The following is a 26,455-nucleotide window of genomic DNA, read 5'->3' on the forward strand; positions in this document are numbered from 1 at the left end:
AGCATTCTGCAAGTCTGCCGCCTGTGTCCAGCCCGCTGCTCCGGCCGCGATTTCCCACAGGAAATTTCCCCAGTGGCTCAGGGAGGGATTTTTCCGTCCTTGCAGGATCCTCCCCGCTCCTCTCTGTGGCCAGCCCCCGGGTGGGATGGAGCCCAGGGGGGCTTGGCGTTGCAGGTGGCTCGTTTGCATCCCCATTGCGTCAAATTGCTGGAGGTTTCCCTTTATTAAAGGTTTGGCTTTCCCCGTTTGGCTCGTTTCTTTCTCCTGTGTAATCCTAGGTGTGGCTCGGACTTTCCCAAGAGGATGTTTCTCACTCGGTCCCATCCTTTATCCCTCGTGCTGCACAAAGAGGGCAATAGACTGTATTTTCAGGGGCTGATTCGTGCTGGTTTGTTCGCGAGCAGGTGCCAGCAGCAGTTATGGGCGTGCATTAAGTAACAGAGGAGACGCTCGCCTGGAATTGACTGCATCCTCTCTGCCTCTTGAGGCTTTAACCCCGTTGAAAGATTGCCATTTTCGTGAAATCCACCCAGAGCAATGAAACCCTGCATCCTCCTGTCCTGGGGAAAAAAAAATAAAAATGAACGGCCGTCTCTAGCAGAGGGAGTTGTGGTGGTATTTGTGTTTTTTGTTGTTTTTTGTTTTTTTTTTAGCTGGGGTGAGTGAATCAGCCTGTCTTGCTGCAGGGCGGTGTGAGCACACCAGGACTATCAGCAGCGTGTGATCAATGGCTTCCTGTTGTTCTGGAGCCTTGTAAACGACCAGAGAAGTCGCCCTTGCCTCTGTCCTAGCGCCAGTTAAGCGGGTCTTTCCAGCGTCCTACGCTATGGAGAAGGAGGGGGAAGTGCTCTGCCAGGCTGTGTCGGTTTGAGAGGGGCACATTTTCCGTTCCCTGTAGTCTTTGCAGGCCATCCTCAATTGCCGAGTCTCAAAACTTCTCCCAGCTCTGAAACCCTGGGAGAAATCCTTTTCAGAAGCAGAAACGGGATGCAACCATCTTCCCGCTCTTCCCCTTTCCCGGAAGGATTATGGATGGCACTTCTCATGTAAAACCCCGCCGTTTTAACGGACTCGCTTGTGTTTTTCGTGGCACGCTTAGATCTCAGCACGCTTGCTGTAGTCACGACGTGAGGCTGACTGCACCTCCTGCTGACCCCTTCCCTTTTCCCTTTCGAGTTGCAGAAGCAGCTTGCCCGGCGTGCTGCAGACTCTCCGTGTGCTTCTCCATCTCCCCCGTCCCGTCCGTGGCTCTGCCATGGTCCTGCACAGCAATGGAGAGGTCCCACAACCTCGGTTTTAGTTCTCGCCTTTTATTTATTTATTACTTTTTTTCGACGCTTTTAGAGACCGCGTGTGTTTGTGAGAGTGTCTGGATGCTTCATGTCGTAGGGACGCTGTGATACAGGTTTTCTCTGCCTTTCATTTCCAAGAGGAGGACCAGAAACACGCAGAGATGGGAGATGCCCTGCTCTAACCCTGAACTTCGGGTATCCTGACTCCAGCCGCTGGCCTCAGGGAGCTCCGGCTGGTCACTCCGCGGATAAATCTTCATAAATCATCGTTCAGCACTTCATTCGGGTTGATTGCCACGTCACTTAACGCGCGACAGGGTAAATAATGTCAGCATTTATGGGGCTGTGGCTTTACAGGAAGATCAGTGCCCGTCTAAAGCCAGGGCGAATGGCCGATTGTGAAGAATCAGGGCAAGTTCGTACCGGACTCCTACATTTGTAGGGTTTTTTTGTAAGGCCTCAGTGTCCTGGGCCCATCCTTTGCATCCTGGACGTTCGTGTCTTCTGTTGTTCGTCCCTTCTGCCTCCGAGGAGAACATAAGGAGGTGCGGTGATGCTGTAGGGGAGCATATGTGCCCGGGTGCCGGAGGCACGCCTTCGGCTTGTCAGCACGCAGCGAGATCCGTATGGAAAAAGGTGCTCGTGGATATGGGAACCATCCGGGCTGAAGGCAAAGCAGATGGGGCGCACAGACTGAACGAGCCTGTTGAGTTTGTGCTTTATTAATTAGACATGTTATCGGGAGTCATCTGTATTTTTCTTTCTTTTTTTTTTCTCTTTTCAAACCAGTTCTTCTGCTTCTTTGCTTCTGCTGCTTCTGCTAACGAGGAGCGCCGTTTGAACCCGGGAGGTTTGCAGGGCGCTGCTTGTTGGTGTCGGTGCCTGTTAACGCCGGGAAACCCGGGCTGAGGGCCCCGACCGTCACCTTCTGGGGCTGCTGGCACCGTCTCGGTAGCGTGCCGTCAGCGATGCGGGCGCCTCCGTGCGATGGGGCGAGCTGTGCAGGCTGCCCTCGGGTGTTGTGTTCACGGGGGTGGTGGCTGGATAAACTCGTGGAAGGGTCTCGTGGCCGAAAGGAGCCTGCGCTGGAGACTGGGAGGTATTTTGGGGTGAAAATGGTGCGTGACGGGGGTGCTCTGCCCCTGCTTCCTAGGCCTGCTGCTGCTCGCTGCTGATCCCAGCGTGGCTGAGGCGGGCAGGGCCCCCCGTGTCCCCCCCAGCCCCACGTCCCGGCGGCTGCTGAAGCTCCCCCAGGAGGAGCCCCCCAAGCTCTGGGCAGCCTGTGCCAGGGCTCCGGCACCCGCCTGGCCCAGCAGTGCTGCCTGAGGGGCAGGGGGAGCCGCCGGGGCTCCGCGCTGGGCCCGCGGCCTCCGGGCCTGGCCCTGGGCACCGCTGAGCAGAGCCTGGCTCCGGCCTCTCCGCACCTCCCTGCGGGGCCTGGCGGACACGGACGGGATCCCCCTGCCCTCCTCGTCCCCAGGCCGAGCGGCCCCGGCTCTCTCGGCCTCTCCTCGCGGGTGACAAGGAAGAGATGCTCGGGTGAGGGACGCCAACACCAAAGGGCTGCGCTGGATCAGCTGCTTGCGGTGCTGAGCCCCTGCGGGCAGCGGAGCCCGGCGGAGGCAGGACGGCGATCCCTGTGCTTGCCCAGGCTAGCCCTGGACAAAGTGGGGGGGAAATGGCTGTTGGCGATCAGTGTCGGCAGGCTGACGCTGCCCAGATCCCCTCCGACAGCAGGACGAGACGATGCCTGCGTCCGGGCTCTTCCCTCGCACACACACGCAGCCTGTGTGATCCCTGAAGTCCTTTTCCCAGGCGTGCCTTTGTGCGTGCACAGCGTCTGCTCCGTTACTGGGGGTGCTGGTGGCTTATGTCAGCGAGTTACTGGAGGCCCTGGGTGCAGGGATGCTTCCTGCTGCCGCGTCCTTTTTTTCTGGAGCCACGCGTACACCTCAGGTACCTCGCTGCTGCTGAAGGGACGTGGGGCTCCGTTACCTGCCCTGCCCTGCGAGCCTGCGAAGGTTAAATCCCAAATAATCCTTCGGGATTGCTTTCAGGCACAGGCTCCGCTTTCCTTAACCCCCCTGCCTCTTCACAAGCTTCATCCTCAGCCAGAAAAAAGTCAGGGTCCTGTGCTTCCTCCTCGGCTCGTGTCAAACTTTACCAGCTTTGCCTCCGACACCAGTTTGCAGGCGGGTTCCTCCATCTGAAAGCGAGCGGCCCCGCTGCTAGGGGGAGGGAAAAAAAAAGAAAACCACCTCCGGAACACTTATCTGCAGCGGTCCGAAGCTGCAGATAACATTGAGTCACTGCCGAAAGCCTCAGAGCAAAACAGATGTGGAGTTCCTAGTGGCTAAGTATTACAGGTACGGGATGAGCGACGGGCGTCTGGTTTTACCCAAAGCGTTTAATTTGTGGTTGGCAACTTGGACAAAGCGGAAGCAAGCAAGGTGCCAGGCAAAAATGGGCCTGTGTTCGGGCTTACAATTACCCACGTGTTTTCATGACAACTTTTCCATATTTTTTTTTTCCCCTTTTTATTTAAAGTGGGTCTTTCCGGCTTGACTCATCCTCGCTGTAATTGTAACCTTGACTCCTGGGTGGGAAGACAATTATTTTGCAGGGCCTTAGGCTGGCACGAGGGGAGTGGGGTTTTGTCGCTGCCTCTCGTGTCGCTGTTGGACAAGTCTCTAGGAGCGTCTTGGGGCTGGGGGTTGTGGTCCTGGTCCTCAAAGGTAAGGGAGCCGGGCTTATGGCTCCATAAATTTACGGGTTTTATAAATTAGGAGAATGGTGAATCTGGGTGCAGCTGTTAGCCTCTGGCTGCAGGGCAGTTTTTGAAGACCTGCGTTCTTTACCGTAAATGAATTAAGCTAAGATCAAGCTGGGATCCCGAGAACCTTTGCTCTTTGAGCAGCCAGCGCTGGCAGCTCCTTGAGACGCTCCTGGTCGAGGTGTTGGGTTCCTGCTCCTCTGGACATCGGCCGAAACCTGCGGCTCCCTCCGGCTGTTTGAGCACAGGCCCTGCATCCTGCCCTGCTGCCCAAATCACACCGCGCACCTCGTATTGCTTGCACGTGACCGGGAGGGCAGGAATTGTGTCCCCATCCCTTTTTTCACCCTTTTTTTCGGACATCAGTGGGGATCCAGGGACCCAAGGACAGCACCGGCCGAGCCCCTGAGCCAGGCTCTTAATCTCGCATCCCACTCCGGGGAAGAGGAGGAGACGCCAAAGCTCGTTTGGCGCCTTCTCCCGCTTAATTCTTGCGTTTAATTGTTCTTGATTGGGCTCTTAAGAATCTCTCCGCCAAGATCGGGAAGCTAAAAATTAAAATAATGGTTGTGGTGATGGAAGCAGAGGAGAGGCCGTCGGGCTCCAAGCCTGCGTGCGGCACGCCAGGGGAACGAGCCGGGTCTGATCCGATCCCCTGGGACGCGCCGGCCTCCGAGGGCTGCTTTTGCTCCCTGCTTCTGCCCGTGAGCAATCCTGTGCTGGAAGCCACCGGCGACTTGGGACGGTGAGGGTAGGCTCTGGAGAAAATGTAGGTATTTGTCATCCCTGTAGCCGTGCCTTTTTTTTCGCGTGGTGTTCATCTACGTCAGGCTCCTTGGTGATGAGCTTGCCTGTGCGGTACCACGTTTCGTGGGGACCTACAAGGAATTTCTCTGCCCTGCGTGCCCCTCGCCCTGCGATTTCAGTCACTGCCATAATCAAGCAGAAGACCGGGGAGGCGGGTGTGAGGTTTTCCAGCTTTTTGGAGCCAAGAGGCTGAGTACAGGTAGGGTTTGGGGAGGTTCGGGGGTCTCAGAGGTCTGGGGGTGGGTTCAGCCTTCTGTAGGGGGATGCGTGCGTATAAACGGAGCGAGATTTCAAAACCGATCGCGCTTGTTTGTTGGATGCAGCACTGGATAAACCCGAAATGCCTGGGTAGCTGTTCTCGTGCTGTTTTGGATTAACCTGTCTTTATGCTGTGTGTTTTCCCCCGCTTGCTTCCTTCTGTCACCTTCCCAGATGTCTCCTCGGAGCAAACTTCCGTCACTTTTATTGTTCTGCTCCTTTTCTTTCTGGGGTTAATGTATTTTATTTTTTTTTTTCGAAGCGTGGTTTCCTAGAGCTCTGCAAAATGCCGTCTCCTTGCTGGGTTTTGAAATATTTGTCGTAAAAGGCAGGGGAGGGAGTCCTAATTCAGGTGCATCCCGTTATCTTTTCATTCTTTAATGATCTTTTCTTTAAGAACTGACTGAAGCTACAAATGAAGGACGCCAATTTCTAGCTGCCGTTGTGAATGCAGGGTTAGCTTTTAAACAAAGCCGCTTCAGAACGGCGTTTTTATGCTTTTTTTTTTTTATCTTCAGGGGGAGGGAAGGTGCAGAGCTGCTCGCATTGGCAGCAGTAATCCGTCGCCCACCACCTGCAGCCTGCGCTCCCACCTACCACCCGAACCCAAACAAAACGCAGCCTGGCGCAGAGGCAGGAAGCCTTGGGGCTGTAGTTGCCGGTGGATCTCCGCTTTCCCGGGTTTGGTTTCCCCCAGCAGAGCGGCTGGGTTTGTTACGAGGTCTCGCCCTGCTCTAACTGGACGTTTTTTGGCGGCCCCGGGAGTTTCTAAAACCTCCCGAGCGCCGACGGGGCTGCCTCCGGGCTCCCTTTGCTTGGCCTCAAGCCCCTGCTTCCAGATCCCTGCCCCGATCCCTCGCCCGCTGGCTGGGCTGGGGTTAGGGCATCCCGCTGCTTCCCCAGACCAGTTTGACGCCGGTCTCTCCCATCACCTGCACGAGGCGGCCGGCTGCATCCGAAACCCTCGCTCGTATCAGCCTGGCTTTGGAGGCTGGAAAAATCGAACCTCGAGTATTACCCAAGGAAATAAGGGGAGAACTTGAGGCTCTCGAGGCCAGCCCCGCACCGTGGCCGAGTTCTCCCGGTGAAGCCGTCGTGGCTCTGCCCGTTGCCGTTCTCTCTTCGTTTCTCGTTCGTTTACCCAGCCCTAATTGGGCTGTGATTTACCATCGGGCTCTTCGGGGAAACGTGTCCAGCGGGCGCTGCGTAAGAGGGTGATAAAACTGCAGCTGCCGAGCTGCGGTGGGGCAGCGTTGCCCGTTGGAAACGGAGCCTCGGGGCTGGCAGGTACCTGAAGGGGAGGGAGTGTTGATGGATGGACCCCCAGCGGTAACTGGGGAGAAAAAACCTGTCTGTTTTAGAGGCGAGGAGGTGGTTTATCTGCTGAAGGCGCTGAGCCGGTCAGCCGGCACGTGCCTGCGTGGACGCACGGGAAGAATTTGGGCACCGGTGATCCCGGGCAGCGCGCACGCTGCACGGCACGTAAATCCCTTAAGCACCGATCCCTTCTCCGTAATTGTTTTAAATGAATCTCGCACAGAGGCGCGAAGGATGATCGGGTTTGGTCAGGAACAAGCTGCGGAGAAAGCCCTGGGGACGTACGGGGCCGATAAGCATTTATCGGCCCCCGTCCCAGCACCGCGATCGCAGCACTGAGGAGGGGGGGCTGACGGCGCCTTTTGCACCCACGCGTTTAATTCAGGGGCGGCCCCAGCACCAGCCTCCTTTCTCCTCCAGCTTTGGTGCGGACAGCAGGGGAGCCGCCGCGGGGCTGGCGCTTGGTGTGGGGGCCGAGCCCCAGCACCTGTCGGGGTGATGGGGTTTGGGAGCGGCAAGACAGGAAGGGATCGCTCTGCGTGGGGTGCTGTGCTGCGATCGGGTGATTTACGCTGCAGGCAGTCCCTCCGAAGGCAGTGAGATTCGGAAAGCGTGTAAATCAGCACGGGGTTGGGCATTTTCCTAGAAAAACGGGGAATATTTCATTTTGCTGGCATACAAATTGCTTGTAATCAGTCTGCGTAGACACGACTGGTCCTTCTAATCGCACGGCCGCCCCTCGCGCTCCCGAAGTTTCTTCCCCCGTGTTTTAAATCCCCAGAAAAAGAAATCGCGCGGGGAATGTCTGTGGGTGCTGCCGGGCCGGGGAGCGTAGCCCAAGCCCGCGGGAGCCGCGGCGTCGCCGCGGCAAGGAGCTGGTCTCGTTTTCACCCTCTCTCATTTGGAGGCTCTGGGGTAATTAGAAGGGAGCCTGCCGTGCCGCGCGGCCGGGCTGGGAGCCGCCGCTGCCGTCAGCGAGCCGGGGCACCTTGGAGGGGAATGCAAAGCAGCGGGGTGGGCGGCCGGGGACGAGGGAGCAGACGCTGTGCTGCTTCCTGCCTGCGTCTGCAGAACGTGTCCCTTACAACTTAAAAATAATAAAGAAATACAAGAATCGATCTGTCGGATGCAGATGGAGCAGCTGCTGTTGCAATGCGTCGGATTGGAGCGGGGATATTGAGCCTCCAGCTCCGTGCTGCCGGAAGGGACGGCCGCGGGCACGGCCCGTCCTGGGCACGCTCGGGGTTTCGCTGTCTGCAGGTGCTGGACGTGGAGCCCCCTGCACGAAGAGCCGTGTTTGGGGCTCACCTGCGCTGCTACGGCTGGGGTCGGGGGTTAAATTTTACCGGGATGTTCTCGCGGCAAGGATGGGTTGGGTTTTTTTGGGGCTAGGCTGACTTGATCAAAACGCCTCTCGCGCTGGGGAGTGGGGAAGGCGTGGCGAGCTTTGGTTGAAAATGAAATCTGAAGCTGGGAAGAGCACTAGAGAGAAACTGGCTCTGTGTGCGTATACGTACATACGCGTACCTTTCAATATATGTATGTACGTGCTTATAAAACGGCTTAACTGAGAAAATCGCCAGGTCCCACTGACCTCGTTGCCAAGGGAATAATTCGCCCGTCCCTCCAGCAGCTTGACGCAATAGCTGTTGTTTTCCTTGCCTCCTCGCTACCGTACCCACGGCTCCAGAAGAGCCACCTCAGCTCCCTCAGATGGCCCAGGCGATACATACCTGATTCGCCCTCGGAGCGATTTCCGCGAGCCGAGCGGAGCTTTGAAGGCACCTGGTTGCTCGTCAGGCCTGCAGGCGGAAGGAAAAAGGCCCGCCTCCTTTCTCCCCCGATGCCGGCCGGCCAGAGGGTACCACTCCTGCTCGCAGACCTTGTCTGGAAGAGAGAGAATAAGGTCGTGTGTTTCAGGTAGCGCTCCGGATTTGGACGCGAAATCCGGCGTGGCTGGAGATCTGCCCCAGCTGTAGGACAAGCGATGCGTGGTCCTCGTCGTCATGCCTGTAAAGCAACAGCACAAAGCTGGGTTTCGTTAGGTGAGCAGGCAGCCTTGGGCTTGTCCGAGCTGCGGTCTTCAGCTCTCCTCTACCCCCTGTGGCTTCGGCAGGCCGGTGTGCCTCCGGATGAGCTTGCGGATCTCCGTGCGTTCGGTTCACGCATGGGTGGGCGATCAGCTTCGTGGGACGGTGCCCGTCGTTCCCAACCCAGCTCCAGCAGTCGGGGCAATAAAATAAAATAAAATAAGAAATAAAACGGCCGATCCGTGGGAGCTGCCTTCCTCGGCTGGGCACGAGCCGCTAACGGGGTGTCTCTCTCTTGCAGGGCGCCTCGGGAATAATCGGCGGCCTTCCTAAGGATCGGCCCCGTGCTGGTGCGGTACCCAGCGGGAGAGCTTTGGCCGTCTGCTGGGGAGGCGAGCAGCTGGAGGAGCGTCCCTTGTAAGGTACGGCAGCCACGTTAACGGGGTGCTTTCGGGGTCCCCAGCCTTCGGAGGTTTACGAGCTCACGGGTTCACAGCTCTGAGCCTTACAGCATCCGCACGGCTCCGTCTTCCCCGTGTTTGAGCTGAAGGAGCGGGGTTTGCTTAGGCTGGGGGGCTCCCTTTGTTTGGACGCAAGCCTTTTGCGAGCCCGGTGTTTCATCCTTTATTGAACGAAGCTGTCGGTTGTGAAGCTCGTAGCTCGCGCCGCAAGATGTGCGGAGGTTGGCGTCGGTGTTTGCGCTGTTTTGGAAAGGGTTTTTCTTGAGGCTTTGCTTCTTTGATCATACAAACTAGCGTCAAGTGGAAATACGCCGCTCTCTGCTATTACCCTAGCAGCAGGGGGTTAGTTAAGGAGGAGGAAAGAGGGGAAAAAAGATCCTTTTGATGCAGACGAGGTCGTGGAGTATGAAGGAAGGTTACGGAGTACGAAGCAACGTTACGCAGCGTGGCAGCGAGTTAAAAACCGACACCCAGCAGGGAGGCTGTGGGCAGTTGTTCTGAGTGGAGCTCTTCCCATGGTCTGACTCGAGGAGAAGTTTGAGAAATGGTATTTAAAAAAACAAAAAATCTGGCTGCAAGGTTGCTTGTTGGGTATTTGATTCCAGCCGTAATGGGTTTGGTGCTAGGACTGTGCTTCTGGAGTAGCAAATTGAGATGCGTGCGTGAAACCTGGTGTTTTTTACCAACAAGGTCCTTTCTTAAAGCATTTTTTGTTGCCGTGGCTTTCATGTATGTAGGCTCACGCTGTCTGGAGATGAAGTTTGTATATGTGGTTTGGTATTTCCTTAAAACTTTCACATAGGTTCCTGTTGACGCTGCGGGCTTCACAAACTTGACCAGTTTATGGTTTCGTGCAGAAATTCTTTGAATTCTTTTGCAAGCCTTGTGTGATAACCTCTGTTCCAAACCGAAGTGACTCGCAGCTTTCACAGGTGACTAAATGCTTCCCTTTGAATCTGCGTGGTACTCGGCAACGCGTTCCAGGTCTGTTCAAGTGTGTGTGTGTTTGTGCTCGGCTGAATTTCGTGCTGTGTTTCGCTACGTGTGTTTTTCACTCTGCTTGGCTCCCTTTCTGATTTGGGGAAGAAGCTTATTGAGGTTAACAGCTGAAATAATCCCGCCGGCTTACTGAGAAGTGGCCAGCTCTCTAGAAGAATGGCTTTGCTTCTTGGTGCATGTTTTCCCCAAAAGTGAACCCAGGAAAGGATGAGACTAAAGTGAGAGGTAAGGAAGAAAATTGCCTGCAATACTCACCCTTAGTAGCCTCAGATGTGTTTTGATGCTTGTTTTTTTGAACGTATAAAATCTATAAAGCCCTTTTTAGGGAAGCGAGAGCCTGAGGATGGTCAAATGTCTATCAGAGCACTACGGGCTGTATCGTAACCCAGTGACCGTGTGCTCTACTACCTGCTCTCAGGCAGCAGCTTTCCCAGAAGGCGTGCCCTGGATGTGCGTATCGAGGCCTCTTGGTGGTTTGGGGATGGAAACTGGAAAGGCAGCTGGCACAGAGCTCGCACAGAGAGGAGACGTTTTGGGAAGGGCTGCGTGGTTAGGCTGGCCAGCACAAAGTCTCAGAGAAATAACTGGTGTGGGAGGTCTGTGGCGAAGCCAGGCACAGATGTGATGTTGGCCGGAGCTGAGCAGTGTGGAGCCGTGAGTTGTCCGACGGCGCTTTGCGTCCTTGGTGAGAACCTTCGGAAGGAGACACAAGGCAAGTTGCTGGCTCTTTTTGTCAGCCCTTCCAGCACTGTCACGTTTATTCCAGCTCAGACTTACCGTGGGCTGTGAAGCTGGCAGCCCAGGCAGTGCGCGTTTGCAGAGTGCAGGTAAGATTTCAGAGTTTGGGTGTGAAACCGAAGAGGTTCCGTGTTGGAAACCTTGGGGGCCTGGATATCTTCGTGCTCCCTTCCTCTGGAAGCTCCTCGTTAGAGACCTTGGTGCTCTGGTGGTTCCTGAAGCAGCAGCGCCCTTCTGCCCTCACGGCATCAGGAGCAGTGCCCCTCACCTCCCATCCCCGGCCGTGGCTCCCATGGCAGGCGTTGCTGGAGCTGCCGTCTCCATCAGAGCTGCATTTCCGTGGTGGGCGAGCTACTGGAGAGGAGAAGAACTGGGTTAAAAAGTATTGCTTGAAGAGTGCAATAATAAACATAATCCTTCGATCAAAGTCAGGGTGGTGGTGGTAGGGCACAGGTGGGTTCCCTCGTCTCCTGCCTGGGGTGGTAGCACTCACTCCGTGCCTCTGAGGCTTGCTTGCTTTTCCGAAATAATTGCTTTCCCGATCCCAACAGCTTTATAAGAAGGGTAGGAGGGAAATGCTGGTGCATAAGCGAGCGTTGTTCGGGGCTTTGCTCCGTGCCGTGGTGCCGCTCTCCTGCTCCAGGACGGGCTCTTCTCCTCCCCGAGCCTGGGGCCACCAGGCTTACATAAACAGTTGTGTTTAGAGAAATCTAGCGCATTGTTCAAAAACACTGTGGTATTTCGGTGCTGTGCTAGCGTAAAGGATGTGGCAGGGAGGCAGCTTCGTAGGAAATTGAGCTTTCAGAATCGGCGGCGAAGGCGAGCTGCGGGTCGGAAGCTGCGTTTTAGGAGTGGTGCCAGCAGACGTTTCTTGGAAACCCTTCCGCGTGTAGCAGGGCTGGAGGTCTTGATTTGAACTCGAGATGATAAACCACTGAGGTTTTGGCAGGGCAGCGTGTTTGGATGCCTTGTTCTTGGCCTTTCTTGTTCGGGTATATAGGTGAAAGCCCTGCCTGGGCTGGCTCAGAAACTTCCGTCCGAGTTCGCAGCAAACAATTTTCCACTGAATAAGGAAGTTTTTTTTTTGTGAGTGAAACGTCTCCGGTTTTTTGGATGGAATTCTCCAGCCCTTTGGCAACACCCGGTCTATTTTTCTGAATCAGACCTACCCTCTAGGGGCATAATTTTTCTTAAAGCTGTTGTTCTTCTGTGTCTGTGCTCTCTGACGAGTAGTCTGGCTGCACACTTTCTTGGCCCACAAGAGAGAACAGTCACCTGCCTGTCTGTATCTCTTGTGACCTTCATTTGAATAGATTTTTTTTTTAACTTTTATTTTTCTGGTAAATCTCTTATTTTGGGTAGAGAGCAGGGAATGGATATGTAATATCTTGACTACATCTAGCGTTGACGCTTTTTTTCCCTTCAGCGGGAATCCTTCAGCACTGTTGAAGTGGAAGTAACACTGACCATTACTATTTGTCTTTAAATTCCCCCCAAAATATCCTCAATTCCCGGTCATGTAGAGGTTTAGAAGCTCGCAATGCGGCAAGATGCGGAGGTAGCAGGGGGAACTCGCTTGTGGCCGCTCCTGGAGGCGAGTTACTCGCTTGCACCGTGGGGCACACGATCACGTAGACATCAGCGATGTCCAGAGGTCTGGTTTTGGCTGCCCCAAAAGCTGGGGGAATATTAGAAGAATTAATGGAAAAGGGACAAATGGCAATTAGCCTTCAGCCTGGGTAAGACTTCTCTTGGTCCCTTTTTTTTTTTTTTTAAAGGTCCCCCATGACTTCTCAGAATCCCGTCCTTATCAGGAAACCTTAAAATTTATGTGGAGAAGGGAATAAAAAAATGTTATTTCCTTACTGCAAGGGCTGTTTTAGCATCTTTGTTTGAAACCCCTGTGAGAGCAGTTTGTCGAAACACCTTGGGGAATGCGGAGAGCTGAGCCTAGCCGAGCTTGGTTTGAGCTCACCCGTATCAGCAAGAAGCAATGGGAGCAGAAATCTTTTTTTTTTCAGTGACTGCACGGGCTAAGGAGGGAAATTTCCCGAAGGTTAGGCGTCCTCACGAACTTCTGCTCTCCAAGGAGGCCCTGAGAAAAGCAGTTGTGCTGGGAAGCTGGTAAGTGCAGACAAGTACGTGCACGCACTGGCACGCATACCCACGTAGACATGCACAGTGCTTTCCCAAATAGCCTACAACCTGAGAAAACGGAGATAAAATCAGAAGACAACCGACGTTAATTATGCTTTCAAGGCAATTGGAAATTGGTGGAAAAATGCTGGGGTTGAAATCCTGTGGGTTTTGTGTCCTCCCACCGAGGTTTCTCCCTGCAGCCCTGGCAGTGCAATTTGGTGCTGAGCGTGGGGAGGAAGGCTTGGTGGCTGCGGCCGCTGGTGTCTCTGTGGGGTCTGTCACCTCGTGTTGGGTCAGATGATGACAGCTTTGGGGTTATGGATTACACAGATGCTACCACCAAAACACAGTTATCATCTTCTTGTGTCAAATTCCTCCCTACACCACTTGGCTGCTCGCTGGATGTGTGCTTTCGGGGTGGAGGAAGCCTCCCCTTGCTCTTTAAACTTCACGACACAAATTTGGATTCAATATAAGTTTGGCTTTAGATTAAAAAGCAACAAAGAATTGTTTTGAAATACGACCGAGCTTCTTCCACCCACACGCTTTTGCCCTTTCTTTCCATTCACACAAAATCTGCCCTGCATTTTGTGTTTTGGACAATGGGGAGACGGCTAGCCTAACTTTGCACTCTGAACGAGCTTCTTAAAAGAGCCGTCAGAAGAATCATAGAATCATTAAGGTTGGAAAAGACCATCAAGATCATCCGATCCAACCAAGAAGGCGCATCCTGAGAAGTCTTGGATGTCCCCGTGCTTTAGGGAGGAATAGGGATGTGACTGAACTCTTCCAAATGCCAGATATTGGACACTTGGGGTTTACAGGTGAGCTGGTGTGGAGTAGCTGAATTAGAAATCCATCGTGATGGGTCAATGCCTTGCTTGCTGCGGTGTGAACTTGGGAAACAAAAGGAACAGACATGTGTAAAGAACCCAAGTCTTCGGGGAGATCACAAAATGTGGACATAAGAAGCTCTACGGGACAGTTGTTCTTGCCATGCCCTTCTGTGCTAGTGTGATCTGAGGCCAGGAGCTGGCTTCACAATTTTTCCTGAAGACACGTTGTAATGAAGTGCCACGCTTTGGTTGAACGCGTTGTTACGTGAAATTGTACCACGCATTTTCTGTTACTTGATGTGAGCATTCATTCAGGATTGTACTTACCAGTAGAAGCACGTGGTACTGTTCAGAAGGTAACACACGCTTGGTTTTTTATCCCTTAAGCTGGAAGATCGGCCTTCAAAGAATCATGAATAAAACAAGACAGTGTCTCATAACAGATATTAAGGGGAAAATTTTTTAAAAAGTCTGCTTTGGTATAGTTTTTCCCTCTGGCATCTTCACTCGGGTTCTGCAATCAGTAATGCTGAGGAGGTTTTGTGGAAAGATGCAGGAGTTGATATGACTTCCCCAAGGGTGAGAACTTCAAGAGCTGGGACACGAACGCTAATCTCGTTAATTCCGGCTCAGCGCTTCACCATGAGATAATTATTCTGTTTGATTAATCCACTCCATGCCTCTAAAGCCATAATGCTCCGTACGCATTGAGGAATCCTACTGCAAGTCCACATTTGAGCATCTAGGAGCCGTCTGCTACCCCTGTTACCTTTCTGCTTGAACTAAACCTGAATACACGTGTGTGTGCCATAGCCTTGGCTGGCTTTATTCTCATCTGATCATCGGGGCTGAAAAGCTCTGTGCATTGGTCATTCTTCATCATTTTCACATAGAGAGTAAATGGGGAATTTAAAAATGGTGAGCAAAATATTGTGTTCTTGCAGCTTAGTTCCCTGAGGATACAAGAGGGGGAAGAGTGCGCAGCCCGCGTTTATCAGACTGCTGTCCCAAGTAGCCTTCAGAACAACTGGGCAATTGCAGCCAAACTTGAGAAACCTCAAAATCTTCAAATCTTGCAAGTGCCATGAGAACTGAGCAGCACAGAGGTTGGGTGGAGAGCTCATCGCGCTTCCCGGGCTCGATGGAAGGTCTGCAGTGTAAACTTACCGCTTACCTGCCACCGGGGAATCACAGAATCACTCAGGTTGGAAAAGACCTAATCCAGCCTTAACGTAACCTTAACAAATCCACATTTGGATCGTGTAGGAATGAAACCAACTTCCTGGCTGAGGTCATGTTGCTGCCAGTGCCATCCGTGTGATACTGGACAGTCGTTTTGCCCCTCTTACCCTATTGTACCTATCACGGCTTCATCTCTGCTCGCACGTGCTGCCCCTTTTCCAGGCAGTAGCAGATTTACTGACAGTCGCTCACAAATCCAAAACGGTGAGTAAATGCTGCCAGCGCCCCGCGGCTGGAGACCCCGGAGTATCTAATGCATCACATTGCAAGCTGTGAAATTGAAAATTCAGCGCAACTTTAATGCTTTCGCATCGTTAAGCGGCAGAACTAATGCAGCTCAGCATACTAATGAGGGAGGTATTTATCGGAAAGTGCAGAGCCGGTGGGGAATAGCCAATGCTCAGCGTTGCCCTTGGAACCTTTCTGGGAGGCTCATCTCGCCCTCGGACCGCATGTTGCAAGCAGTGGAAGGAGCATCACCAGCAGCACAGCCTCCAGAGGGAATCCCGCTTCAGGAGAAAAAACGCAACTTGATGACTTTCAGGGAAATGGCCCAGAAAATAAAATCCCGTGTATAATTTATAAAAGACCTTAAGTACAGAAAGAGGAGCGGCTGATGTAGAACTGATTGTTCTTCCTGGGCAGAAAGTGGAGATGAAACTGAGAAGAGACCTAAGCCAGTGGTTTACCTCTGGGATAAGAGAGATGCTAACAGCTTACGTTAGCACTTGGGGGGATGCAAAAATATTGCTAGTTCTGTTTTGGAGAACCCCTTCCTTCTTCAGTCCTGCTTATTAGAGTCACTGTCATCCATTAACTTGAATTGGAAAATGTCAATCTCAATGCATGTGTCATTTTTAACTTTCTCTACAATTGGTAGAAAAGCGTTTAGAGCTAAGAAAGCATTTAGGGCTAAATGCTGGTATTAGTGTTTACGTGGAAATATTGACTGGAGAAGGCTTCGTTGGGGTGCAAGACGTTTTTTAAAGGCAGGATTGAAAAAAAACATGGGATTTTTCAGTTTTTGCACCACTAGGCAGGCACCTTCTGGGAGGGAGGTGTCATTTACACTTCTTGTTTGTCATCTGGGTGGTTTAAATTCTCTACCTAGAAAGAAAAGGGGTTATTTGGGAGAATTTTGCTTACGAGGCCAGCTGTCACGGGAGGGGAAAATGCCGCGGACAAAGCACCCGTCCGAGAGGGTGTGGTGGTTTCTTGGGCTGGAATAATTCAACACCAGCTGCAGGAGGCCGTCCAGGTTGGAAATGGCAAACACAGAATCACAGAGTTGTAGGGGTTGGAAGGGACCTCCAGAGATCATCGGGTCCAACCCCCCTGCTAAAGCAGGATCCCTAGAGCAGGCTGCCCAGGTAGGCGTCCAGACAGGCCTTGAATATCTCCAGAGAAGGAGACCCCACAACCTCCCTGGGCAGCCTGTCCCAGTGCTCCGTCACCCTCACCGGGAAGAAGTTCTTTCGTATGTTGGTGCAGAAATTCCTGGGCTCCATTTTGTGGCCATTGCCCCTTGTCCTGGCCCCACAAACCACTGAGAAGAGGTTGGCCAAATCCCTCTGTCTCCCACACCTCAGGTATTTATACACATTGATGAGATCCCCTCTCAGTCTTCTCTTCTCAAGGCTGAACAGACCCAGGCCTCTCAGCCTTTCCTCACAGGGAAGATGCTCCAGGCCCCCTATCATCTTTTTGGCCCTCCGCTGGACTCCTTCCAGGAGATCCCTGTCTTTTTTGTACCGGGGAGCCCAGAACTGGACACGGTACTCCAGGTGAGGCCTGACCAGGGCAGAGTAGAGGGGGAGGATCACCTCCCTTGACCTGCTGGCCGCGCTCCTTTTAATGCACGCCAGGATCCCGTTGGCCTTCTTGGCCACCAGGGCACACTGCTGGCTCATGGCCAACCTGTCGCCCACCAGGACCCCCAGGTCCTTAAATCTCTGGCTTGCGAGTGATATAACAGCCAAATTCCTTGTATCTGAAATGGGCTTTTCTGTCTGAACAGAGGCTTGGATGGAGGGCCTCCGACAGGGAGGAAGGCTTTAGTTTAGATACTCGTAGTTGAGCAATGTGCCTCTAAAAGCCAGCACACACACATTCTGCTGTAATTGCTTCACGTCTCCCCATCTAGCTTAATTTGTTTCCACCGAGAACGTGAAATTCCTGCCGGACGGCATCGTGCTGGATCCGGAGCAGAGCGTTGACGCGACGTTGATGGGGAACATGAAGGATTGGAAGAGCCCGATGGGGAAATTACAGCAAACGAGGCCTGTTGGCAAGCAGCTCCCAGATCCGAATCCTCCGTGGCACAATGCTCTACAATTATAGCAGCTTTCCCGGGTCAGGAAATAAATGCTGTGACTGCTGTATTCCTGTGTGTGATATTTATGACACACAATGTTATCTTTGTAATTGTTACGTATGCTTTTATGTAGTGCAATTAGGGTGGGACTGAGGTTAATGCTAATGTTAATCGTTTTCATGTTCCTAATTTAGCCTCTGAATGCCTTCGTTCGGTAGGGAGTGAGTAACAAAAATTATTCATGCTATTGTACTGCTGTCACATCTGTGGTGCAGGGAGATGGCTACTGCACAGCCCGAATCACCCAAGTCTTGGATTTGTTTGCTGAAAATCTCTTTCACTTGAGCTTTGGGGCTCGTGCCGTGCTGGGAAGTCCACTGGGTCTTAACAGATGGACGTGCTCTGAAACCAAACCCCAGGCTTTGGGGGATGTCCGTCTGGATGGACTTCAACCCAGCTGAGACATAGAAAACTATTTATGATGTACTTGTTTGGAGAAACTCACCTCTGATGTGATCGTGACTTTGCTTCACCCGAAAGTGCTCTTTTATGAAATGTAAATTATCCTGGAGTTTCTTGGAAGTGTCTGGAAATGAGTGCAAAGTCCATGGGTATATGGCTATAGGGCTCTTTTTTTCCCCCATGAACTTCTATAAGTTGGAATGTGTCTGAGTACGGGTTTTTTTTTTAGAAAATACCAAACTCAAAAAATCCTCAAATACCAGAAAATACTCAAAAATATCAAAGATTTTTAAATATCTAGATATGCTTTTGTTTCATGGCTACTCCTAAGATAGTTTTGCTCACCAAAGTTAGGGAGAGGGGAATGCCATGCTTCCTAAGCACTGGTTAGGATACGCAGCTCAATGGGAAATGAAGAAGGTGGGAGACTGGGTTATTTTATTTATTCTGCTGTGGCTGAAGGTGAGGAATTGCTGCGGTCTCCAGGACCGGGTCCATGCTGCTGCTGGTGGATCTCGTGGGGCCGTTCTGCTGCAGCTTTCTTGGGGGGTATGAGTTAGGTTACTGAAGTCCTCAGCCTCCTAATAGGTTCAAACACATCTTCTCGCACCAAATTAAGGTTAAAATTACACCCAGGACCCGTTGTTCTATAAATTGAAATCTTGCAGCCATTTTCTTGAGCGTTTGCAGAAGAAACACACACAGCCATTTTGCTGAGGATCAAACTTTGCCTTTTTTTTTTTTTAATGATGTGCTCCGTTCACAAATAAACAGCTTGTTTGCTGAAGACCTTTTGCTTTTCCTACCACCCGACCCAAAAGCACAAAAGGCTGCGCTCAGGAAGCACCAGAGGGTTGGCTCAATTGTGAAAGAAAAAGCTTCTGAGCTCGCTCTTCGTTGTGTACTTGCTCACTTCTGGCCTCCAAGTCTTTCACAAAGCTGGGAAGCATCCCGCGGGGCTGGAGCTGTCCCGGGGTGGTGGATTGAATGACTTAAGTATCATTTTTTTGGTCCGATTTGTGACTGTAGCTTTAATTTATTGCCTCCTCTGTAAGCCACAGATATGTTTGTCATTTGCAATTACATGGTAGGAAAAAAAAAAAAAAAAAGAGCTTTATTTGGATTTTTAATTCATTCTTTCTCTTCGCCTTGGCGTTTGTTGCAGTGAAAGCTTTTCATGAGGCTTGTGGAGAGAGCCGGGCTGCAATAGCTGCTCACGCGGATGCAACGTTGCAAGCCCAAGGAAGGATAAGAAGGGGCTTTGTGCCTTTGTAGGGACCGATTAATGCAACTTTCACCCAAGTCAGTTTTATAGGCTGAATATTTTGAAACTGTAGCTTCTTTAATCCTCGCTACCCTCCTCCTAGTTTATTTTTTAAACCTGAAGGGCAGCCTACGGGAGCTGAGCTTTGGCTTCTCTTTCAAGGAGGCAGGGGTCATCATCCGAAGCTGAGGGCATCGTCTGAAGCCAGGGGCATCCCCCTGCTGTCCCCAGCCCCGGAGGTGATGCTGGCAGCCGGGCTTGGTGTGCACACGGGGATCACCATGTGCCCCAGCGCAGCAAAAAGCCTGCTTGCTTAGCGTTTAACACAGCCTTAAAGCGCTGACACTGGGATTTCCATCCATGTGCAGCAGTTTCTCTCTCTTACTTAACCGGATCTAGTAAATTAAATGCTCGTTTTCAGAGGGGGGAGAAAACCGGGGTGCAAATCCAGTTCGGGATTTCGATGGCAAAATACTTTCACCAAATTCGGTGGGGTTTTGCGTTGGGATGGGACCCGTCAGTCTCTCCGAGGGGCAGTAAGCTGAGCGTTGCCTGGGTGGTTTCTGTACCAAACGTGTGAAGGTTTATTCGGTGTTCACAGGAAGCGCAATCTTCTGTTTGCCCAAAAGCTTTATTTTTGCAGAGCTCTGTTGTTCCATAGGCTGGTGCTGCCAGCAGCGGTTTGCCTCGGTGATGGTTTCGGGCAGATGCGATGCCAGCCTCTGCCGGAGAAGGTGGCTCATCTGCGGTGCGGTGGAGGCGTAGGCTCGCTGTGTGTAGTGGCTCGGCTGCGAAACAGTGGAAAAAATGAGGTTGTTCGTGAATATTTTATTATTTTTGTAAAAAACATAGTCCTCTGATTGCTTCTGTAGTTACTTTCCGTCTGTGTGAAAATAACGCGTGCCAACATCAACCGCGGCGGAAACGGGAAAGTTATAGTGGGAGAAAGTGAAGATCTCTCTTGGTCCGTGCTCCGTCAGCTTAATAATATTTTGATTAGGGAAAGCACTGCGCTGTGCCCCAGGGAGGCGTGGATTTCCTTTCTACCCCCCTCGAGTGGTTGGGGGAAGACTGACCACGGCGTGGCTTCAACACCCTCCCGTTTGCCCTGTGCAAACCCATCCTGCTCCGATCGCACAGAGCACGGGGGGCAGCACAAGAAATGTGTTTCTCTGCCCCCCGGGGACGTGGGAATCGTTTTATTTTATTTTTAAAGACAAATCACATCTTCCAACATCTCGTCAGACTTCAGGACCGAAACGCGCCGGTCTCTTGGCAGCGCCGGCTTTCCAGTAGGGACGTAGTTAATCACCGCGGTGCAGCTAAAGGGAAAGCCTTTGCTCATAAAATAAGAGCGGGAAATAAATCAAGTTTTGCATAAATCTCTCGATTTATGCCACAGCATGGTGGTGGCGCTGGAAAAAATCCACGCGGACCTCAAAGGTAATGGGAACAGGAGCACACAGCAGCACTGGGTTATAGTTAAATAAAGTTTGCCTATTTTTTTCCCCAGTTAGGGAAAAATTGAGTGTGAAGTAGTAACGGTAGAGTCTGCGCACCTATATGGAGCAAGCCTTTAATGTGCTTCACCGAATACTTTCATGGTGGATTGAGATTGTGGAGATGAATGCTGGAGCTTGACAAACGCCCCCAGGTTCCCGTGCGAGGGGTGGCAAACTGGATTTCTGGGCTGCGGCCGTTGGGGGAGCGATGGGGAGGATGGAGCGATAAATCCAGGCTTGCTGCTCGGACGTTTGCTCGTGGTAAACAGCCCGGCGAGACGCGCGGCAGCGGCTGGGAGCGGCGTTAAATCTCCCCGAGTCGGTTCAAGCCAACACACCCCCGTGCTTAAAAGCCATCCTGCGGGCAGGAGGGAGGTGGAGATGCCAAAATTTGGGAGGAGCTTCGGTGCACGGCGCCGGAAAGCTGCTTTCCTGCGCGGGAGCCCGAATGGATGGGTTCTGTAGGCGCTTCGGGTTCGGGTCGTGCGGGACCGCCGTCCTTCCCATTGCTACTTGTGTTCCCTCCTCGCCGGGCCGTATTTATTATTTCACTCGGGTTATAACTTCCTCGTCGGCGCACGGGGGTGTGGGAGGGGGGGGAGTGGGAAGGAAACGACACTTGCTTTCTTCGCAGGATGGTCGGAAGATCTGCAGATTAAAGGCCGGGTGGTAGCGGAGGCGATAGGAATAAGCGCGCTTCGGCTGAGATCCCGGCAGGTACGGCGGGGTAACCTGAAACCTGGCGCTCGGGGCGCGGCGCAGGAGCGCTCCGGAAGATTGCAACCCGGCCAGTTTTGCTTTGTAACGTAACACACCGTGGAAAAGAGCCCGGCGGTTTGTTGTTTTTTTAAAAACCTTTTTTTTTTTTTATTATTATTTTTTTTTTGGCTGCAGCAGGGCGGCACCGGGGCGCTCCCCAGCCCTTGTTCCTGCAGGGGAACACGCGCCGGGAGCTGGAGGTGAAGGCGCTTTGTTTGCTCAGTCGCAGAGCCCCGGTTCCCTTCGCCCAGTCGCAATCGAGCAGGAAACGGGCTGCCTGTTCGCTGGGCCAGCCCGCTTTTCTCGACAGCGCTCTGGCACCAGCTCCCTCCTCGCTGGGTCCTGCCGGGAAGGGCTCCAGCTCCGCCGCCCCTGCGCCTCTCCCCGCGTTTCTCCTCCACGACACCGAGCCGGAGCCGTCGCTCGCCCACCCGGCTCTGCCTGTTGCTCCTTCACCTTTTCCTCCGTTCTCCCCGAATTAAAAACAAGCAACCAGCCGACCCTTGCCTGCTTGTTTTTATTAATATCCTTATATAAAAGGTGGCCGGCACACCCACCGGCTTCCGTTTCGGTTTTGCCCGGCTCGGCGCTGCCGTGCTCGGGGTGCCTCGAACCAAGCGTTTTGTGCCGGGCCGTGGCAGCGGCAGGCTTCCCCGCCGACATGACCAGACTCTCAATGTGACATTCAGAGCTTTAAAACGCTGCAAACAGCTTTCCGACAATAGCTGGTGTTGTTCAGAGAGCGGCATAAATAATCAAGAGGGTTTTGTTGTGTTTTTTTTGTGTTTTTTTTTTTTTTTTTTTTTTTTGCGAGGAAAAGAAAACCTCCCCGGCCTTGCCTGCGAGGCCTCAGTCTGTTTGCATTTGCAGGGCTGTGAAAGTGTTGTTTCGAGGGGAATCTGAGGCAAAGGGTGAAATCAAAAGGAAGGGACTGTCGTTATCTGGAAGGTTTTCAGCATCTGGGTGCGGGGATGTCTCGTAGAGGACGGAACCTCTGTTCTCTTGTATACGCTATTTTTTTTTTTTTGCAGTGAGTTGCTCAGAATAAAATAGTTCATCATCCAAATTTTTGTGCAGTTCCGGCAGCACAGGCTGGCTTTATGGCATAAGCTTTAACTGATGATCAAACACCTGGGAAGGCAGGGTCACTGGGTAGCCCAGGAGGTTAGCTGCAACCTCTGGAGGTCTCTGCTCCAGCCTCCTGCCCAAAGCAGGGCCGTGTTGCTCAGGGCTTTATCCGTGTGGCTCTTGAAAACCTCCAAGGCTGGAGATTTCACAGCCTCGCTGGGCAACCTGATGCCCTGCTTGACCGACCTCATGGTGGTAAAGTTTCTCTCCGTAGTTTGAACGTCTCTTCGTCTTATATCCGTTCTCATGTGTCCTCCTACCGTGCAGAGCCTGGCTTCTCCTTGACCTCCTTGGAGGTGCAGGAAAGCTGCTAAGTTCCCAGCTTGGTGCCGGGGAAAAGGGACAAACGTGTCTTGGTGCAGCGAGCAGGCACCAGATGTTTCTCCTCATCATCTTCCCATGCATCTGTGGTCCTTCCTGCCTCCGATACGTTCACAGATCAACAGTAGGCAAAATGGTTTTCTGTCTTCGTTTTGTCTTTGCCTTTCTCTCCTGGTTTCGGCTGGGACAAGCCACAGTGCTTTTTCAGCTCAGAACCGACTAACTTAGTATTCTGTTCGAGCTCTGAGAAATAAAAACTAGCCACCCTGTAGTTGTTGAAGAAGCTACCAAAAATCTGGATGGATTTGGTTGGACCCGATGATCTCTCGAGGTCCCTTCCAACCCCTACAGCTCTGTGATTCTGGGGGTTAGCAGTCAGGTTGCATTCATTAGCCCACGTGTTTGGTGATTAGCAAATTCTAAAAAAATCAGTAACAAACGTGTTCTTCTAAGATTTTTGTGGCTTCCAATCTTGACCTGTGTTGCTGCTGATGCGCCTAGGAGGTGAGCAGATGCCGCTGCATCCTTTGGCACCGAGGCATCTTTTTGGGGCCGTGTCCTTAATATCGGGCAGAGAACTGCTGAGCTCATTATCTTCAACTTGAGTATTTATCTGTTCTTTCTTGTAATACTTAAAAAAAAAAAAAATCAAGAACAGGAGCATTAGAGCAGCTCATTTCTTGGCAATTTCTCCAGCACTGGGGAAATAACAGACCAGAATACATTTATTTTGCGCACTGAACGCGTATACTGAGCAAAAAGCTTTTCTGCGTCCTTTATGCTCAAACCAGCTCCAGCCTCATCTCGTTTGTGTGAAAAAAAAAAGGACCGAAATCATTAATAAAAAGAGAAACCCTTCTGAAAGTAAGCCGAAACCGAACGGAGAAGGCAGCGGCTGCGGCTGTGCCCACGCTCGGCCCGACACGTGCCGCGGGTAAGAATGAGGCCGGCGGTTTTGTCCCCGTGCTGGATTAGGCACAGTTGCCACTGGTTACCGACGCGGCTCCCTTCTGCCAGCTCTGCCTCTCAGCCTGCCTCTCTTTTTCTCTCCAAAAGCAGCGCCGAGCCCGGGGAAGGCAGCGGGAGCCCAGCGGGGCGGCGGGGACGTGCCTGGAGCCGGCATCCCCCCGGGGACGTGCGGCGGGGTCCCCAGCACCATCCAGAGGAGGCTTTTCCCTCCGGGCTCAGCTTTAGGGTGAAGTTTTCATCCCTTTATATACGTGACTTATAAATAATAACGATAACAGCCTTTTCGGGCCGTGCACGAAGCAGATCGGTTTGGTTTTAGCCCTACCACGTGCACAGGCACTTGTTGGTCCCGGAGCAGCCGAGTGCGGATTTTGATGGGACCCAAAAGCAGCTGGGGGTCGGTTCTTGCCCCGAGCCTCCCTGGGGTGCCCATCGATGTGGCTCCTGTCGATCACAGCGCTTTTATGCCAAGTACATGGGATAAGGCTGCAAAATTGCTCCCGTACCACAGCTCCTGGGTGGTGACTGCGGGGCGCAGCCTGTCCCCGCGTGGCTCCGTCCACGTGCGAGTCCCCGGCCGCCTCTGCTCAAAAAGCAGCAGTGTCCGGGAGAATAATTGGGGTGGGGATCAGAAGGGGCAGGATGACACCCAGCACCCCGTGTCTCGGTGCTCTGCAGCAGATCTTGGGTTATTTCCCTCCCAAAAACAACCTGAGTGTGGAAGCTCCGGTATCCCGAGCTCCTGCGTGCGGTGATTCGGGCAGGGATTTGGTCCCGCAGCGAGATGCCATCGTCTCTTCTTTCATCCCGGCAGCGTTTCAGAAGGAGAAGCCGATAAGTGCCCAGGTGGCGTGGCTGCGGGCAGGGTTTGAACAGCACAGGGGCAGTTCGGGGATACAGAAGCACCAAGTGGCAGCCGTTCCCGAGCGGGAATCGTTTCCTGAGCCGTCTCGCGCAACGCGCGCCGTGATCCCCGCGTGCGTGCCCTAAAAGCAGAAGAGGATTTTTTTGTGCGCGTCGCGGTGGAAAAAAATCAAAGCGGTGGCTGGGGGAACTTGTGGTCTGACGATCCAGTTGGGCAAGCTCGGCTCTCCCTGCGATTTAAATACACTCGCCCAGAATTTTAATCGCGCCCGTCTCCATAACTACGTTTTAACCCTTCAGGGGTTACCCTACGTTTCCGAGCCGCCGCCGCTGCTGTTTAAATGACCCAGCCTTAGAGGTTGGGTTAAATGTATTTAAATGGCCCAACACATTTAAATATAACACATTTAAATGCATTAATTCTGTATTTTTGGGGTTTGCTGGCACTTGCCTGCTCAGAAGCGTGGCAGTGTCCGAAGTTTCATCGGAACAAACAACGTACGGAGCGAATTTGTTGTGGATGTTGGCAGTGCTGGAGAAGGAGCTGCTCAGAGCAGGGAAGACAGCGCTGAAAATAGCTACGGGAGGAAAGCAGACGAAATCATCTCAAGTTTCGAGTATCTGTAAAAGAAAAGGGGTTGTCTCGGATGTTTTTGTTGTGGTGTTGTGGGAACGCGAGTGCGCTTGGCCGCAGCTGGGGCTGCTGCAAAGCCTGCGCCCAGCTCGTGCCGGGGGCTTTGCTGCTCGCGTACGTGCGCGCTTGCTCTCCGATCGTCTTACCAGCAGTGAAAGTCCCTGTGGTAGAACCTTCCTTTGAATAGACAGGACTTGGGACGGTAAGGAAAGAGGAATAGAGCAGGGTAAAACAACGTGGTAGCGGAGCCAGAAAAAGGAACTTCAGCCTCCTTTTTGCCGGGAGCCTGGCCTGCTCGCAGCACGTACCCACCCTAAATGGATTTCTTCTTCTTTCCTTAGGGCTGCGGAGATTTGGGGGGAAGAACAGTTACACGAGAGGTAGATTTAGCTGCCCTGTTGTTCTCTTAAAGCCCGTTGCAGGTGCTGGTAGGCTGGAGACATCCCCCTGCCGAGCCTCGACCAGCATCCCGGGCGCCGAGGGCCTGACCAGCATATGATCTGCAGGAAGAAGTTTCGGTTCCTCGGTGCCTGGTAAATACAGCAAAAAAAAAAAGGGATGACACAGGGGAAAATAAACCCTGCCCCGGCGCTGTGCCGGCACAGCCTGCTCCACGCAAAGCATCCGCGTGCTCCTTTACCCTCGTGCCTCCCGCCTGCCTCCCCTCCGCGTGGTTGGCCGGAGGAGCCCCCGGGCGGGCTGGCAATTTGGCTGCGCGACTTCACGTTTAAATTAAGACAAACTTTTCTCGAGGGCCTCGTTGGCCACGGAGAGAAAGGGAAGGGGGAGGCGGTCGTACGCAGGGCGTGCTGGTAACCGGGGCTTTGCACTGGTGGCACGTGTTTAACTCAGAAAAGCGCTCTGGTCCAGGGTTTTGTAGCTCAGAGCCTTTCAAATTTTGCCTGCAGTGGGCTTTCAGGGTTTAAAACACCAACAGCGAGCGTGCCGGTGGGTGTCTGACGCTTGGCACCTTCGCTGCGGATTATTTTTTAAGAAGCCGAGATCGCAGATCGTACTGAACGTAGCCGCTAAGGCAGGAATGGGGTACCCAGGGGGACAGGCAGTGCTTTAAGCAGTCCTGGCTGGAGGTTTGCCTTCTCTCGGGGGAAGGACATGAGCAGGTTCGAACTGAAGATGCGTGGCTTGCAATAAAAGCCAAACCCAGCCCTTTAAAGCAGCGTTTTGTGTCTTTAAGCAAGTACGGCAGTACCGAGAGAACGGCCAGAGAGCCAGGCTGCTGGCTGCAGGGTCTGGTGAAACAAAGCAGAAACCCCAAAACAAAGCAGAAACCCCAAAACAAAGCAGAAAGCCCAAAACAAAGCAGAAACCCCAAAACAACACAGAGC

The 26,455-nt window shown here is 52.8% G+C and overlaps 1 protein-coding gene across 4 annotated transcripts in view; it reads left to right on the forward strand.

Annotated features, from left to right (window-relative positions):
• The window catches only part of PTPRA (protein tyrosine phosphatase receptor type A), a 101,160-nt gene that overhangs the window by 15,340 nt on the left and 59,365 nt on the right, over positions 1 to 26,455 (forward strand). For 2 of the 4 annotated variants that reach the window (XM_080590104.1, XM_080590103.1), the window contains exon 2: positions 8,779 to 8,899. The exons of 1 other annotated variant lie outside the window; for it this stretch is intronic. The gene's annotated coding sequence lies outside the window, so the exon portion shown is untranslated. Of the gene's footprint in view, positions 1 to 8,778; positions 8,900 to 25,600; positions 25,643 to 26,455 lie in introns of those variants that run through there. One more of the 4 variants, XM_080590105.1, reaches the window with a different exon arrangement.

Source organism: Anser brachyrhynchus (assembly GCF_964034855.1).
Source record: "Anser brachyrhynchus genome assembly, chromosome: 4".
Lineage (NCBI taxonomy): Eukaryota > Metazoa > Chordata > Aves > Anseriformes > Anatidae > Anser > Anser brachyrhynchus.